At 32.9% G+C, this 13786-nt stretch overlaps 1 protein-coding gene across 3 annotated transcripts in view; it reads left to right on the forward strand.

Moving 5' to 3' along the window:
• VMP1 (vacuole membrane protein 1) overlaps positions 1–13786 on the forward strand; it is a 105756-nt gene that overhangs the window by 62315 nt on the left and 29655 nt on the right. The window lies entirely within an intron of this gene.

Below are 13786 nucleotides of genomic sequence, written 5' to 3' on the forward strand. Positions count from 1 at the left end.
TCCTTCATGTTTATAGTGGTTAGCTTTCTATTGAGTATAATTCATGAGTTTGTACACCATCTTAGATTAAGTAGTTCCTCAAAGGATGTTTTATAGTCACTGGATTTAATCTTATTTTAAGGGAGCATTTCTTAGGTTCTGTTTAGGACTGCTATTTTTAAATTAATTAATACTTGCCACTTAGTCTGATTTATTGAAACTAAGCCACCAAATTAAGTTTAAATATCTTTTACTACCTTGCATTAAACGTATTTAAGAATGAAAAATACTTTATTTTAGCTTTAATAGGATCCTTTTCTCATTCAGAAATTTCAAGCTATTTACATTATTTTATTAGTGAAAGCATGCAACACCAAAAAAAAAGTTCATCAGTTGTAACGTAGCTCTCATTCTTATGGCCAGTGCACTTTCTTTTTATGCAGGAATAGATTACCTATAAACATCCGCACTACGCATGAGGTGATAATTAAAGTTTTTTTTTAAACATTCTTTTGGTAATGATAGAATATATGTTTGGTCATTTGATTTAAGAGACAATGGGAAAGGATTTAATAGTGATTATATACTCGCTGAAGTGCTTTTAACATTCATTTGATGGTATTCTTTGTTAAGCACATTTTCCTATGAAGTGTTTGTCGTCGTACATACAATGTCAATGCCTGCTGGTTTTTCCCCTGTGAAATATCTGTTCTTTCACATACAGAGATCTATGAAAGAGTTCAGGGTGTAGATGATCAGAAACCCAGCAGGATGCATTTTCATATAATTCAGTGCCAGTTGAACACTCTGGGTGTCGGTTGCTGCTGGGACCTGTTTTTGACTGTCTTGAACCTTACTGGCTGTGGTTTGTCTGGCCATCACATGACTTCTCTGAAAATTCCCCCTCCCCTTCATTTCCAGTAAACTGTTTGAGTAGGAGTGAGTCAGAGTGAAACCAGCTTCCCTGTAACCACAGGGCTTGTTAAAGAATTTGTCAACGTGGACTCTAGAGGGTTTGCATTAAGCTTTGCAGTAACTGCTATGGTTTGTGTTGCGTCAGGAGTTCCACAGAAAAGCTTCCTGCTCTCAGACTCTCTTGCTTGTTTGCAAAGGGTTAAACCTTACCGTGATGCACATTAGCGACACACGTTTAACACATTTCTTTATCATTTAAAGGCCGAATCAAAGCTACCGAGGCTCACTGTAGTTTCTCTTTTCAGAGTCACGCAGCCACACCCAACAACGTTAAGTTTTTGAAAAGGCAGGCCTGCTAGATCTTCTTTCAGAGCTGGCTCATGATTTTACCACAAAGTACCATCAAGATTAAGCAATTTTAAGTGGTCTCTTTTGAAGGATTCTGTTGCAGGATGTTGCGACTACTAGCACAGTTAGCTTTGGTACACAAAGGTCACTTAACTTGCATTTGGTTGAACAAGAGAAGATACTTAAAACAGTTCTATAGTTGTAGTTTCTAAGCACATTTAGCATGATTTAGAGTGGAATTCTTAATGCCTCATTTTACTTGCTTTCTCAGGAAGGTTTTACTTTATTTTGAATTCTTCTCTTGCCTCTCCACTCCCAGACTTTTAATCTTTCTTCCTTTTCGGACTCTTCTCTATTTCTTTAACCCATTGTTATAGTAGTATTAACTAACTAAACAGGAAAGAGTTGCAATTTGATGCAAGCTGCCAAGTGAATGTCTGTTGTGTGCATTCCCGAATCCGTTTGTTTTTACATATTCATTTCTATACTTAACCATGTCATCTCGACCAAACTTTTATTTTAAAAATAAATTTAATGAATACATTTAATTTCAGCCTCCTGAAAATCATTTTATTCTGCTAACCTTCTATCATAACAACAACAACAAAAATTTAGGGAAAAGAACATGGTAGAAAATTTTGAGCTAGTTATTCCTCACAGGAAAGGATACTACAGAATAATGAACGTTTGAAATTGTTTATTTTAGCAATGCTCACTAACTCTCAATGACCAAATTAAAATAGAAAAAGAAATAGTTGTTTTAATGAAGAAACAATTCTAGTTGAAATTAAGTGAGTTAAAAATGAAAATAAGAGGTTAATTCAGTGATTTACAAAGTGCGGTAAGTAACAAATGTTTAAGGCTTTTCTTGTTAGTTTGCTTTACACATTGGAGAAAAATAATAGTTTTGTTTTATGTCTGCTTTGTTCTTTTCATTTGCACACCTGTTTATAGATATGGGGGAGAAATAAGCAGTGGGCAGGCATTAGGTTACCTTTGTTGAACTAATTTAAAGATTTTTTTTCAGGTTTATGTTTCAAACACCTTTTGTAAAATGCCTTTAGAAAGGCCCCTTTCATTGAAACTTGGACCAGCAGACTGTATGTATGATGTGCTTTTTTTTGCTCATGAGTTTGCAAATCAGTAACACATTAAATACAAACCCACCCTCTGTTGTAACTGCTGAATGCTCCTAGGGGTCCTTGCCTAAGATCAGAGTTAATGCAAGACACGGGCAGCATAATAACTATTATGCTCATTTCCTATTACAAAAGATGTTTTTATTTCTAATTAGTCAAGATTTTTGGTTTGCCCATAATAGATCTGTAGTTCCCGCTTCCTGAGTATTTTTTAAGGAATTTTCTCTGGTAGAACGTTCTTCCCATTTTCCTGTCTTGGGCCTTACAAATGATTGTCATGCTTTTAAACATGCATTTAAGTGGGCATGATAATTCATCCAGTGTTCCTCTCAGAAGTAGAAGTGTACTCTAGATTTCTGTGTCCCGTTTCCCTGATGGGGATCTGCATCAATTAATGTATCAAAACTTGTAAAAATTTATATTTTTACTACTTCTTAAGGTAAAGACATTAGTCAGTTCATAGCCTGTTATTTAAAGCCATGCTTCCATTTGTTTGAAATTTGCCTCTTTCATGTTATAAAGGGTACCACCCTCATTCTAGTATTGCAAGTTTTTTTTTAACATACATCCCCTTTCCTCTTTTCATACCTTTATAGATTTTAGTTGGTTCCCCTTTCTAAAGAAGATAATCATTTACTTTTTATATCTGATAGCCCCAAAACTCTGATCATTTTAATACCCCCTGCCATGGATTTTTTTTCCCTAAATTCCTTATATCTTTTCTAACATTTAGTTGTCAGAACTGCACGTGATTTTCCAGGGACAACTACATAACTACACTTTTTTTTCAGATTTCTACAACTGTATAGTCCTATTAGGCAATGTGTTTTGCTGATGTTTTTAATAAATTGTTGACCTCAATAAGCTGTTTACTTGGGAGACTACTCTTTTCTTTGTTTATAGCTTAAAACTTTTATAGCCCATTATTTTATATTTAAATAATTTTCCCTTAAATATGTCATCTTGTTCTTGTCCACTTGGAAACTTACCTGCCATGTTTCCTCTTTTCCCCTCAGTTTATTGCCATGAATTTGACACTTCCTACTTTAAAATTTTAATTTCAGCTGTAGATTTGTGGTTTTTTGTATTTATATATATTTATTAAAGTATAGTCAGTTTACAATGTTGTGTCTGTAGATTTGTTTTTGTTTGTTTTTTCCCTCTTTTTTCTGCTGTAGATTTGGAACTTAAACTCTTCCTTTTTCCAGGACTATTTATAAACTTAAGTAGGATGATTGGTTCTATCTTAGGAGAGAATCCCACTATTTACATTTCTCCTAATAGAGATGGACCCATTTATCTTTATCTTTTGTTTTCAGTCTCTTAAGTTTCCTGTCCCTGACAGTTTTGTAAATTCTGTACCGACATAGTTTTCTTAGCTTTGCATGTTTAAGTTCATCTCAACCATTTTTACCTTTTTCTTTTTTTTTTTTCCTCACAGACTAGTATTATTGTTTTCACATGTACAGTAGATTGTCATATGCTTTCTGTTTTTTAAATTCCAATTTGAATCTGGACATAAAAGTTATTCATTAATTACTTGTAACTAAAATACAATCTGTTATAAAGTGCTAAAAATGAAAGGTGATTTTTTTTTCCCCTAGCATCAACTAAGATTTGGTAAATACCCTTTCTGATGAGACATGAGGAGATCACATGAGGAGATACTGGCTTCAGACAGGAAAAAAGAGAAAAGAAAAATGCATTACTTGTGTAATGTGTCATTTCTCATAAATCTTGCACACACAGACAGTTTCCCTGAGTGTCTGGAGCACTGTTGTTCTTCCTGGGCTGCAGGGTTCATTGTTATTTCAAGTAGAGGCCAGGCAAGCACTGATAGGAGGAGTGCCTGCCTGCCTGCCTGCCTGCCTTCCTTCCTAAGAATTACCATATGGTTTCTTCTCAACAGAAATCTAAGCAGGCAGAGAGAGAGGAAGGAAAAAGACGCAACAGATACTGGCCAGTTTTACTGCTGGTAACTTAAGACCGTGAAAAGGAGGAAAAAGCTCTGTATACTTATCTGGAACTTCCAAAAATACTTCTCTAGTTTTTTAATCTGAAAATGTTAACAAATGGTGATGGTCAGCCCCTGAGAAAGCCTCCTGAAACCTTACTTCTTCCATCTCTTCTTTCCTCCTAGACTACCCAAGAGGTATTTTATGTCTAATAGATGATTTGTGCATTTTAAAATTAGTAATCATAGTGAGGTAACCATTACAGGTGTAAATAACTAAAGAATGCCCTCTTTATTTTCTGGAGACAAGAATATGTTGATTAAGAAGGAGCATTCAGGAGCAGTAATCTCATCCATCTTTACCCTCTTGCGATGGAGTATTTAGTTAAGCTAATTGTTTGCACTGGCAAAGCAGGTTTGCTAAATTTTCGATCCTTAATGCATTTTCTTCCTGAACCCTCCTCTGCTTTATAGCCCTCTTCTTTCCTTGATATTAACATGTTGCTTTTCTTTTTGAAATAAACGAAACAAAATAAAAAATCTCATACCCCTTACTGGTGTGTGATGTTGCACTAGCACTGAGCTCACATGTTTGACTAAGAATTCTGAGTCTTAGGATTTTTTTATCTTTTGACAGAAATGTAACTCTAGTCTAAACGTTTTGTCACATAATCAGTTTTGTCTCTTAATTATCATGGTGATATTATTATCATCATTTTACAGAAAAGATGAAGAAACTGTGGCTCAGAGAAGTTTGAGAACAACATAGTTGGTGTGCTATCATTTGATGTCGCAGAAAGTCTGTAGAATTGATCTTCATATTCTGTTTCTCTAAGCATTTTTCATCTTTTTTGTTTTTCATGCTTTCCTTTTCATTGTATGTTTCCTGAGCCATCATTTCTTTCCCCTTCTCTCTACTAATTGCAACCCACCACTTACATACACATACTAGATTATTTATTTATCTCAAGGGAAAAAACTTGCTAGAACTCTCTTCCCCTGCATTCTCAGCCTGGCTTATTCGCTCACCTCCTTTGGGTTTTTAATATGTCACCTTTTCTGTCAGACCTTCTCTGACCATCCTGTTTAAAATTACAACTTCCCTGCCACCTCATGCTGTAGTTTTTGTCTCCTCTCACTAAAATGTAAGCTGATTGAGGGTCCAGATTGTTATCAGTTTAATTCAATGTTGTATCCCTTGCTCCTACAGTAGTGTTTGGCATGTAGTAAATACTTGTTAAATATATGTTGAATTAATGGATGAAGCATGATGTCTTTGTATTCTTTATTACCACATGTGAGGGGAGGATAGTTACCAGCTTTATTGGGTTGAATTGAATAGCTTTTAAATAAGAATTCTCGTTTTTGAAAAAGATTCTAATTTTGTCTTCTAAAATTCTATATGAGCAAAATCTACATGTGTTTTATTTTTCAAAACTCAGCATTTGAAGCTTTTCATTTCCTCTTTTTATGCTTGAATTTATTCAATCTTCATATGTTTGAATTATCAAAGCTGTTAATTATCTAACACTCACTAGAACCATCTGTAGGAGAAGGGGAAAGTTTAGGGTTTTTTATTTCAATTGAAATTTATTATCAGTTGGCTACAGTGAAGCAATATTAAAAGTAATATTAATACTCTTACAACAAAAGTATTTTGAAAGGGGTTTGGCACTGTCTAGTAAAGTTAGATGTAAACATAACTTATGATCCAGCAGTTCCATTTTGTAGATTTATACCTAGCAGAAAGATGCTTCCAGAGACTCATCCAAGAATACTCATAGCAACGTGATTCCTAACAGGCCCCAAACTAGATAAAACCGTAATGTCCACCACAATAGAATAAATTAACTTAATTTTGGTATATTCATATAAAGGCAACAAATTGATTATTGCTACATGCAAGTAGGAATGAATCACATGAACATAATATTAAGCTACATAAGCCAGAAATAAGAAGATCTACTATATAATTCCATTTATATAAAGTTCAAAAATAGGCAAGCTACATCTATAGTAATAGAAGTCAATGATAGTGGTTATTCTGGGGGAAGGAGTAATTACTAGGAGTGCCACCAGTGGGGTTTCTGAAGTTTTGGTTATGTTCTATATCTGGATCTCGGTGGTAGTTAACATGGGTGTGTTCATTGTAAAATTCCACCAAGATGTATATTTTAGACTTGTATGCATTACTGTGTATTTGTTGTACGTCAGTTAAAAAAATAGTTTTACCACCTTCCGCTGAAGTAAATTTGGTGGCAAATATATGAGTACGTGAAGAAATCCATTTAATTATGACCTTGAACCAGATAGCTGGTAGCTTGCTATTTTAGGCACAACTCTCTGAAATGTGTGTTGTTCACAGATTATAGATTCCATGTGTGTTATTTTTTATGTGGAAAAAAAATCTTACTAGTCATGCAAGATACAATGTGGATGAAATGTCTTAAACCTGCTACAGACACAGTTGCCTTTTTATTAATGAGTTTTGGGTCTTTATTTTTCCATATCCCATAATACAAACTGCATTGATTGTACTTTACAGTATACATCCTGTGCATGTATAACTGAAATAACTGTTTCGTGAGGCAGTTATTTACTTGTGTCACATGTATTGATTTCACATCTTTAGTTTGTTCATTAAAAAACAGAATACTGTTTGTGACCCACTAAATTTTCATAATATGCAGTCTAATAAAACTGCATTAAGTAATAGAAATGTATGAACAGGGTTTTTAGTACTTATTAAATTTAGCTAGTTGCCAAAGTAAATATTTCTTGCTGTTTCAAAAACTACATGAATCTTCTTTACTTTATAGATTTTGATTGATGTGAAATCTGATTTTTTTGTTTTTTATATAATCCCGCCCCTTTTTTTGAAGGGGAAAAGATGGTCTCTATGTTATTCAATTTTATTTTTAGTATGTCAGAGAAAGGGAAACCATATCCCATATCTAGATAGTGACAAAAGCAAGCAATTGACAATTCTAGCTATAGAATCCAGTACTGTTTTACGATCATTATTTTTAGCTCCCTAAAAAGTGTGCTTGTTAGCTGGGATATGAAGAAGGCAAGATAAATGTTTACTCGTTACACATTGAAGTACACACACAGATTTCTCATATTTGTCATTTACAATCTTGATTTTTGCCACATCTGTGAGCCAGTTGAACCATTACTTCCTTAGTGGTTTGCTTTTTCTTCATTTTGAACTGCTGAATTTTTATTTTTTTTATTTGAGATATAATTGGCACATAGCATTGAATTAGTTTTAGGTGTATAAAATGATGATTTGGTGTATGTATATATTGCAAAATGATTACCACAATGAATTTAGTTAATATCCATCACCACATATTGTTACAAAATTTTTTTTTTCTTATGATGAGAACTTTTAAGATCTACTCTCTTATAAACTTTCAAATATACAGTACAGTCTAGTTAACTAGAGTCACCATGCTATACATTACATGCCCAGAACTTATTTATCTCATAACTGGAAGTTTGTGCCTTATGACCACCTACACCCATTTCGTCCATCCTCCATCCATCTGCCTCTGGCAGTCACCAGTCTGGTTTTCTGTATCTGTGACCTCAGGGTTTTTTTGTTTTGTTTTGTTTTGTTTTGTTTTTTTGATTCCACATATAAATGAGATCATATAGTATTTATCTTGTTCTCACTTATTTGACATAACATAATGCCCTCAGCATCCATCCATGTTGTTGCAGATGGCAGGATTTTCTTCTTTTTTCATGACTGAATAATATTACAGTGTGTGTCTATCTGTCTTTATGTATATATCCCACATTTTCTTCATTCATTCATCCATCAGTGGACACTTAAGTTGTTTCCATGTCTTGAGTATTGTAAATGATGCTGCAATAAACAGATTTTTTTTTCAAGATAGTGATTTCATTTCTTTTGGATCAATACCCAGAAATGGAATTGCTGGATCATATCGTAGTTCTGTTTTCACTTTTAGTAAACTCCGTACTGGTTGTAACAATTTACATTCCCACCAACAGTGCACATCTTTTTTTCTACATTTTTGCCAACACGTGGTATCTCTTGTCTTTTTTATGATAGCCATTCTAACAGTTGTGAAGTGATATCTCAGTATGATTTTTATTTCCCTGATGATTAGTGATGTTGCACACCTTTTCATGTACCTATTGGCCACCCTTGTGTCTTTCTGGAAAAATATCTGTACAGGTTCTCTACTTACTTTTTAATCAGATTTTTTTTGTATTGAGTTGTGTGAGTTCCCATATATTTTGGATATTAATCCTTTATTAGATACATAGTTTGCAAATATTTTCTCCCATTTGGTAGGTTGCCTTTTCATGTTGTTGAAGGTTTCCTTTGCTGTACAAAAGCTTTTTAATTTGATGTAATTCCACTTGTTTATTTTTTATTGTTATTGCCTTTCCTCTGGTGTCATATCCAAAAAGCATTACCAAGACCAATGTCAAGTAGCTTACCCCTTATGTTTTCTTCTAGGAGTTTTATGGTTTCAGATCATATGTTCAAGTCTTTAATCCATTTTGAATTGATTTCTGTGTGTGGTGTAAAATAGGGGTCCAGTTTGATTCTTTTGCATGTGGCTGTCCAGTTTCTTCCAACACCATTTATTTTTCAACATCATTAATTGAAGAGACTATTCTTTTCCCATTGTATGTTCTTGGCTCTTTTGTCATAAATTAATTGATCATATATATGAGGGTTTATTTCTGAGCTCTCTATTCTTTTCCATTGATTTGTGTGTCAGTTTTTAAGCCAATACCATACTGTCTTGATTACTTTAGCTTTGTCATACAGTTTGGAATCAGAAATCATGACGCCTCCAGAAAAAATAGAAAGAAAGCATGATGCTTTGTTCATCTCTACCAAGGTTGCTTTGGCTATTCTGGGTCTTTTATCATTCCATACAAATTTTGGAATTGTTTTTCCATTTCTATGAAAAAATACCACTGGAATTTTGTTAGGGGTTGGATTGATTCTTTTAGATTGCTTTCAGTAGTAGGGACATATTAACAGTGTAATTCTTCCAATCCATGAGCTAAATATATATTTCCATTTATTTGTGTCTTCAATTTCTTTCTTCAGTGCCTTATAGTTTGCAATGTACAGGTTTTTCACCCCCTTAGTTAAATGTATTTCTAGATATTTTGTTCTTTTTTTTCACACAATTGTAAATGCAATTGTCTTCTTAATTTCTTTCTGATAGTTGACTATTACTGTATAGAAACACAATAGATTTTTGTATATTGATTTTTTTAATCCTCTGACTTTACTGAATTAGTTGATTAGTTCCAACAGTTTTTTGGTGTAGTTTTTAAGATTTTCTATATATAACATCATGTCATCTGCAAACAAAGACACTTTTTTTTTTTTTTTTTTTTCCATTTGAGTGACTCTTTGTTAATTGCTCTGGTTAAGACTTTCAGGAATATATTCAATACAAATGGTAAGAGTGGGCATCCTTTCTTGTTCCTGATCTTGGAAGAATAGCTTTCAGTTTTCACTCTTGAGTATGATATTAGTTGTGGGCTTATCATTTTTGCCTACTTTCTTTTTGTACCACTTTGTTGAGAATTTGTGTCATAAATGGGTATTGGGTTTCTTCAAATCCTTTTTCTGCAGCTATGAGATGATTATATGATTTTTAACCCTCATTTTGTTGATATTGTGTATCAATTGATTTGCAGATGTTGAACCATCCTTGCATTCCTGGAATAAATTTCATCTGCTTATGGTGAATGATTCTTCTAAAGTGTTGTTGAATTCAGTTTGCTTAAAAAATTGTTTTTCTTGGAGATTTTTGCATCTGTGTTCATCTAGGATATTGGCTTGTAATTTTCTTTATGTGTAGTGTCCTTGTCTAATTTTGGTTTGGGGGTAATGCTGGCCCCTTAAAATGAATTTGAAAGTGAACCCTCCTCTTCAGTTTTTTGGAAGAGTTTGAGAAGACTGATGTTAGTTCTTCTTTAAATGTTTAGTAGAATTCACAAGTGAAACCATCTGGTCTTGGACTTCTCTTTGTTGGGAGGTTTTTGATCACTAATTCAATCTCCTTACTAGCAATTGGCCTGATCAGATTTTTTATTTCTTCATGATTTAGTATTGGTAGATTGTAGGTTTATAGAAATTTATCCATTTCTACTGGGTTGTTCAATTTTTCAGCATATAATTATTCATAGTAGTTTCTTATGATCCTTTGTATTTCTGGGGTATCAATTGTCATGTCTTCTTTTTATTTTAAATCCTCTTTTTTTTTATGAGACTAGCTAACGTTTTTGTCTGTTTTGCATATCTTTTCCAAAACTCAGCTTAGTTTTGTTGACTTTTTTTCCTGTTGTTTCTCTAGTCTCTATTTATTTCCACTATGATCTTTGTTATTTCCCTCCTTTTACTAACTTTGGGCTTACTTTGTTCTTTATGTTCTAGTCCCTTGAGGTATAAAGTTTAAGTTGTATTTTTGAGATCTTGTTTCTTAATGTATGCATTTATCAGTACAAATTTCCCTCTTAGAATTGCTTTTGCTGCATCCCTTAAGTTTTGCTATATTGTATTTCCAGTTTCAGTCGCAAGGTATTTTTTTATTTCACTATTGAATTCTTTGAGCCATTGGTTATTTAATAGCATGTTGTTAGATCTTCACATATTTGTGAATTTTCCAGGTTTCTTTTTGAAATAGGTTTCTAGTTTCATACCATTATGGATGGGGAAAATGCTTGCTATGACTTAAGTCTTATTAAATTTATAATATCTGACTTACGTTCTAATACATAATCTATCCTGGGTAATGCTCCATGTGTCCATGCTAAAGAAAATGTGTATTCTATTGCTTTTGGATGGAATGTTCTGTAAATGTTTGTTAAATCCAACTGGTCTTATGTGTCATTTAAATCCAGTGTTATTTATTTTCAGTTTGGATGATCTATCCATTGGTAAAAGTAGGGTATTGAAGTCTCCTACTATTAGTGTATTGCTGTTTATTTCTTCATTTAGATCTCTTAACATTGCTTTATTATTTTGCTGTCTCTTAGTTTGCTATAGTCTAAAGGGTCTCATGGACGCAAGCCCTGTAGGCTTCCAAAGCTAGATGTTTTAGGGTGGAAGTAAAAGTTGGGGCATCAGGTGTGGGTTTGTGAGGAGCCAAACCTTTCACTCTGCAGGAAGAAGCTGGGAGTTGTGGGTTCCTCCCAGTTTTGTGTCACTGCACTGGGCATGGGATATATGGTTAGTGTGTTTCTCAGCTTCTCCTACCCCTTCGATGTGGGTTTTTATTCATTCACCCAGTGTGTAGGAATCACCCTGTGAGTTTCTGGATTTCTTTCATAGGGAATTGTTCCTTATGTAGCTATAGATTCAGTGTGTTGATGAGAGGAGGTGAGTTTAGGAACCTCCTATGTTGGCATCTTGAATCAGAACTCTATAATCTTTTCTTAAGACTTCTAAATCCCTAAATCATCTTCCAAATGAAATTGCTTTGCTTTTCTGAAACGTGTTTATATGATGTGGGTTTTTTTTTTGCACTATTACAGAATTTTACCCTAATTTCCAATTTAAGTAGACAGTCCAGTGATTATCTCTGACTTAGTAATATAAAAGCTATAAATTGGATATTAAAATTTCATTTTCAAATGTAGTTGTACAGCTCTGTTCTGATCACTTTTTTTGGCAAAGGTATGTGTATTTTGTAATCCAGCATCCCATAGGTACTGTATTAAGTAATGTATTAATTACTTCCTATTGTCATAATCACTTTATTTCACCAAGTTAATACCCCTACTTTTTCTTGTAACTCAAGAGTTTATTTCCTAACAATCTTCATCTCGTAAGTTTGAGTCCATTATAACTCAAAAACAGAATAGATGATATATGACTCTTTTGAAATTTTACTTCATTTAAAGGAGGCCTATTCAAATATGCAACATTAAAACATATTAATTACATTAATGATATTGTTGAGGATATCATTAGTAAGATAAAATATTTTATTCACCTTGATTTTAATGAATTCATGCGCTATATCTTTATGTGAAAATGGCTCATAATGAGTCTTGATAATGGGTAGGCAATTGCAATTAAGACACACTTCAGTCTATTTTTAAGAGAAGATTTAAAAATTATGAGTTATATTTCATTTAGTTTCTGTGAAGATGGTCGTATCTTTTAATTATGTTATTTACTATGTAACATTATTTCATTGTAGAAAATATGTAATTACATGCTTATTAGGATCTTAACAAGTTAATAGTGTAAAATGATGGTCTACAATGTTGAAACAGCTTACAGTATTAAGTCATTACTGTTCAGTTCTATTTCTGGTTAATAGAGAATAATAATATGACACAACATATTTGATTAGGACACAGGAATAAACAAGTCATTTTTAGACTTCACAAATATGGTATATTTTAACATAAATTCCTATTATACACAAGGAATTATTGTTTGAAACAGTTGCTCTGTGGTTTTTAATATTGACTGTGGAACTACTTTAATGTCAAATCCAAGAAGAACAATAGCTCAGCAGAGGTTGTAACATATAATGGGTTAAGATGGCAGTTAATTTATAAAACTACTGACCAATTACCATTACATTGATGGTGATAGGTCAACTAAAACTAACGCTAAAACTAACTAAAACAAGAAATCTTGGAATTTCACGTGATCACTTCTCATGCAAATGAAAAGGCTTATTGTTACCATTAGAAGATAAATATATTTCATATATATAGATCCAAGTTAATCTCAATTCAAAACCTAGTATTTTGCAGGCTAATTATAATTAGCCATACAGTTTTCTGTTCTCTCTTAATCATAAATATGTTTCTTAGGAAAATGAAATGTGTAGCAAAAAGTAGTACAGGAATATTCATATTTGAAGGCATTGTCTGCTTTTCTTTATTAATCCTTGAAATCTCAGTGGTAAGGACTTATTGTAACTTTTCTTCATTTTTTCTTCTGTAGTCACTGGAAGAATGTTCCTAGTGTCTCTCATTCTTAGTTTCAGAAGCATGATTGATTACATACACAATCACTGTCTGTGGGAAGGAGAAAGATAATTTTATTTTCTAGTATTTTGTGCATTTATTTTTAAAAAATAGAAAGTGATATATGATTATTAATTATAAATGCATGCTACTTATTTAGGTAGAACTAGAAGGTGAAACTTTCCTCTCAGGCACCAAAAGTTGTGAAATACGTAAATGTTGTGAAATGTGAATCCAGAGAAATGAAACTACTAAAAGGAATTTGGTTTTAGTTGTACAGATTTTTTTTTTTTTAATGAAGAATGACAGTTGAGGAAGTAATCAAATTGAACTTGCTACACTGTTCCCACAAACAAACCAAAATGATTAAAATGAAATATTAATTTCCTTTGAATATTTAACTTGAATATTGAATACCTAACATGTTAATTTGTTAAACCTTTTCTTT

Source organism: Camelus dromedarius, chromosome 16, assembly GCF_036321535.1.
Source record: "Camelus dromedarius isolate mCamDro1 chromosome 16, mCamDro1.pat, whole genome shotgun sequence".
Taxonomy (NCBI): domain Eukaryota; kingdom Metazoa; phylum Chordata; class Mammalia; order Artiodactyla; family Camelidae; genus Camelus; species Camelus dromedarius.